This window comes from Ceratotherium simum, chromosome 16, assembly GCF_057802395.1.
Source record: "Ceratotherium simum simum isolate JZ-2026a chromosome 16, ASM5780239v1, whole genome shotgun sequence".
Classification (NCBI taxonomy): domain Eukaryota; kingdom Metazoa; phylum Chordata; class Mammalia; order Perissodactyla; family Rhinocerotidae; genus Ceratotherium; species Ceratotherium simum.
Window position 1 is genome coordinate 13,542,650 of NC_141915.1, and position 4,304 is coordinate 13,546,953.

Genomic DNA, 4,304 nt, shown 5'->3' on the forward strand with positions numbered 1-4,304 from the left:
CTACAATGGATGTTAAAATGACAGTCGCTTACAACTGAAAAATCCCTTAGAAGTCACCTAGTTCAATCTACAGTGCTTCTCTGTGGCTCACTACCAGTATTTGGAGAAGGATAATTATTCCTTGACGGGACCAACTCCCAGCCCACTGCATGGGTTTAGTATCCCCAGTCCCAAAACCCTAGTAGGCACAAAGCATTAGTAGCACCCCATGTCATTGTGACAACCCTCGCAAGTTTCCAACCCCTCATGGAGGTTGTAGATTCCCAAGTGAGGACACTCCAGGCTTTGTCAGAGGCTGAATTTTTCTCCACAGAATCTCTGGAAAGGGTCAGCCCCTGTTATTTTAATTTTTTTTTTTTTGCTGAGGGAGATTCACCCTGAGCTAACATCTGTGCCAATCTTCATCTATTTTGTATGTAGGTCACCACCACAGCATGGCCACCAACAAGTGGTGTAGGTCTACACCCGGGAAGTGAACCCAGGCCACTGAAGTGGAGCACGCCAAACTTAACCACTAAGCCTCAAGGCCGGCCCCCCGGACTCTGTTCTTAAACCCCCAGAAATTGATAGCTGGCTACCTCCTGAAGTCACTTACCCCAACCACAGACAGCACTACCTCAGAGAAAGTTCCACCTCACTAGTCCCAGTTCCTCCCTCAGGGGCCACTCAAGTGCTGACCCCACTCGCCCGGGCCTCCCGGTGCTCCTAGGGGGCCAGGAGTTGCTGTGTGGTGGGCCTCACACACCAAACAGGCGTGGGCATGTCTGGTGGGCTGGCGGGGTTCCTGAAGACTCAAGTGGCTCACCCCAGAAGCGAAGAAACCCGTCTGACCAGCTAGAAAGCTGCAGAAACAAAGCAGAGTGCTGAGCTGGGCCGGGTGGCAGCTCTCGGGTAGCAGCTCTCAGGTGGCAGCTCTCAGGCCTGAGGCTTCTGGATTCAGACGTTCACAGATCCTGAAAGGGCTGCCTTCTCTCTCGCCCTTCCTGTCTACTGCTCCTCCAGGAGGGCAAGTGTGGGTGGGTGGGGAGGAGGGGTCACTGGGAACTGAAACTAAAGGAAAACTGCCTCCCACTTGGGTGAGGGGGGCCCTGCAGCAGCTAGTGTGCTGTGCCGTGTGAGGTGGTGAGGGCATGGGTGGGGTGGGGGTGCCCAGGAAGGTTGGTGATGTGTGCTGCCCATGTCTTTTGATGGACCTATGCACTCAGTTCCCTTAGGTGTGTGCTCAGGAGTACAGATGCCAGGTTACAGAGTGGGCTATGCGTAGCTTTGTAGAAATTGCCCAAATGCTTTCCAACCTGGTTGTCCCAATGTCCACTCCCCGCCACACCGTACCGGTGGTCCAGCCACTCCGCATCCTCCAGGCGCCTTTTACAGATGAGACCAGAGTGCTGGGACCTCAGTGTGTCAATCATCCCTCACCTCGTCTGGGGCAGAACTTTTTGCCTGATGTAATTCTTTCACCCTTCAATAATTAGCATTCCTGATACAAATACTTGAGTAGTTTTAAGTAGATTTTATTGAGACAAAGACCTTCTCTGGAAGTTAGACTATGCACACAACTAGCCTTCCAAATGGCAAACAGGCTAATGATGTTTACCCAGATTTTTAAAATCTAGTTTGACAATGATTATCCAATAATTTTTTTTTCATATCAAATGTTTCTCCCGGAGGGAATCTTTCAATTGGATTTTTCCAAAGCATCTCTCTTTGCAGCAGATTTGAAATAAAATTTTAACTTGTGGTCACATCAGCATGTCTTCTCAAGCTCTCTTTTCTCATCAGCTTTGACACCACTATACTTTTGGACAGAGATGCTTAGAGGAGAAAACCGAGAAAGAAAAAAATTAAAGTTAGCAAAACAGAAATTGTGTGGGGATATTATCCTATCCACATCACTTTACTTTCATATGTTTGTTTGTTTTTAGCTTTTCAGAAAGATTCCCTCGGGTTCCTTGAACAGCTTCAGGGCACTCCTTTAGCCCCTGGTGGCCTCAAGCGCACCTCCCCCTCCACCCCCAGCAGCACAGGGCACGAAAAAAGAAGAAAAACTCAAAACTCAAGTATTTAGCAGCCTCTGCCAACTGCAGGTGAGAACTTAAGGTAAAGGATCCGAAAGAATCCTGTGAGTCAAGGGGAAAATAAGGTTTGATTTACATAAGTCTCGTTTTGACCAGATTTTCCCCCAACGTCGTCCCACCACCCCCACGCCCCCGCAGGGGTCCCAACCGTTCCCTGCCGGCCGTCCCTAATCCACCTTCGGGCCGGGCTCCCGGTTCCCCATCCAAGTCCGTCCCCGCCACCCTTCAGACGCTCGCCGAGAGCACGCGCGGGCCCCCGCGGTCTGGAGTAGACCAGCAGGAAGGGCCGGGGACGGCGCGCCGCTCACACGGCCACACCCACCGGGGACGACCTGCGGAGCCGGGACCCGCACCCAGGATGCGCGTCCCGAGCCTCGGGGTCCGGGTCTCTAACCTAGGAGCTCCTGGAAGTCTGCCCACGGGGTCGCCCCGCTCGCCCTCGGCCCGCCCCGCCCGGTGAGAGCACAGGAAACGTCCCGGGGCCTGCCGAGGGGTCCTGCAGGCCGTCCTCTCCCCCCTCTGCTTTCTTTATGATTCTAATCAACTGCTGGGGACACCCTTTCTCAACTGTAGAGAGCGATGCAAATGACGAGGGTGCGTATTGTTATTACTAAGAGGCGCTGGGTTTCAAAACCACTTTGAATATTCTAGCTCGATATCCTGTCTGCGCCGCGCCCCGCGCTCCGCCGCCTTGGCCTTTTCCTGCGGCGTGAATGGCGCGGCGGAAACCCAGCCGCAGGGCCCTCCTGCCCGGGGAGTGGGGCGGTTTGCCCAGCTGCGTGGGGGGAAGAGACCTTGAACTTTGCAGTCGGACAGCCAAGGGCTGGGATTCTTCCTCTGCGCCTGGATGACTGTTTGACCTCAGGCAAGACACTTCGCTTCTCCGAGCCTCAGTATTCTCACCCGTGAAAGGCGGGCAGAAGCCCTCCTCGGGGTGTTGTCGTGTGACCAGCTGCCGGGTGAATGGAGGTGAAGCCCCTAGTGCGCCCTTATGTTGGCAACTGCTTTGGCTCCGCAGGACCAGGGCCTGTGAGTGGTCAGGGGGGCCGCTGTCTTCATCGGCTGTGGCAGGACTGGCAGGGTTGCTAGATTTAGCAAATAAAAAAAAAGGATGCCCAGTTAAATTTGAATTTCAGATAAGCAGGTTTTTTTTTTTAGTATGTATGTCTCATGCAATATTTGCGATATACTAAAAAAGTTATTCATTACCTGAAATTCAAATTGATCTGCCAACCCTAACAGAGAGACTAGGTGCTTCTAATGGGGTCTATGCTGCCACCTGAGAGAAGTCTTCATTTGGAATAGAGAACTCTGGGGGAGACAGAGAGCCACTGGAAGAAACATGGGCTGAAATAGAAGGATCTAGAATACAGAGGCCTGGAAAGGGCAATGGACTCTAGGCCTGGTTGACCACCTTCTGCTCTCAGGCCAGCAGCAAAAGCACTCTAGAAGCCTGGATGGGGGCTGGGCTCAGTGGGCCCCAGTCTCCTCTCCCCCCACCTCTAACTTACCTGCTCCTCCTCCAGCTCTGCTGGTCTGGCCACCAGGCCAACAGCCCACTCCCCAACATACCCTCCCCCGAGCCGGAGCCAGAGGGACACGAGGAGGCATCACAGAAGAAGCTAGACCAAGGTGGTAAACCAGGTGTAAAGCTAGCTTTGTGTTAATCTTCCAGGGAACCAGATTGTGTCATTGCAGAAAGCCAGGAGCAAGACACACCCCAGAGGTGGTGCAGCCTGCTGTGGCCGGGCTGGCCCAATTAACCATCCCGTGGCTGGACATGTGACCACTCCATTCCTATAGCCACTGGGAGGACATTCATCCAACACACATTTCCTCATCTCTTCTGTCCATCCCACGGGCAACCGCCGACTCACTCCTCATCTTCCATCCTCACCCCGCCCCCATCACCGGTCTGCCTCTCTCCCTCCTCCACCTCACCCAGGCAGTCCTGCAAGGCAACCTCTGATACATCTCAGGGTCCATGTCCCCAGGCCCCACTGCTTGGCTCAGACTCATCAGCGCTCACCTGAACTTCTGTGGCCTCCTCCCCTCTCCCCATCTACCCCAGCTCTATTTCCAATAAAGCAGGTCTCATCTTGCCACTCCCCAGCCACACATCCGTCTGTCTGTCTTGCATCAGAGGCCAAGTCCCAACCCTCAGGGACAGAAAAGCAGGACAAACGAGGGTGCCTGAATAAAACATGCCTCTTCAGTCACCCAGGA

General features: G+C 53.6%; 1 long non-coding RNA gene across 1 annotated transcript; it reads right to left on the reverse strand.

The window, feature by feature from the left end:
• Nucleotides 1–1,276: 1,276 nt before the first annotated feature.
• On the reverse strand, nucleotides 1,277–3,821 carry LOC147914915 (uncharacterized). The gene is made up of 3 exons (XR_015554580.1): nucleotides 3,590–3,821; nucleotides 2,982–3,163; nucleotides 1,277–1,814 (listed from the first exon to the last, which is right to left on the reverse strand). It is a non-coding gene; the product is annotated as an uncharacterized LOC147914915 (long non-coding RNA).
• Between the last annotated feature and the right edge of the window lie 483 nt (nucleotides 3,822–4,304).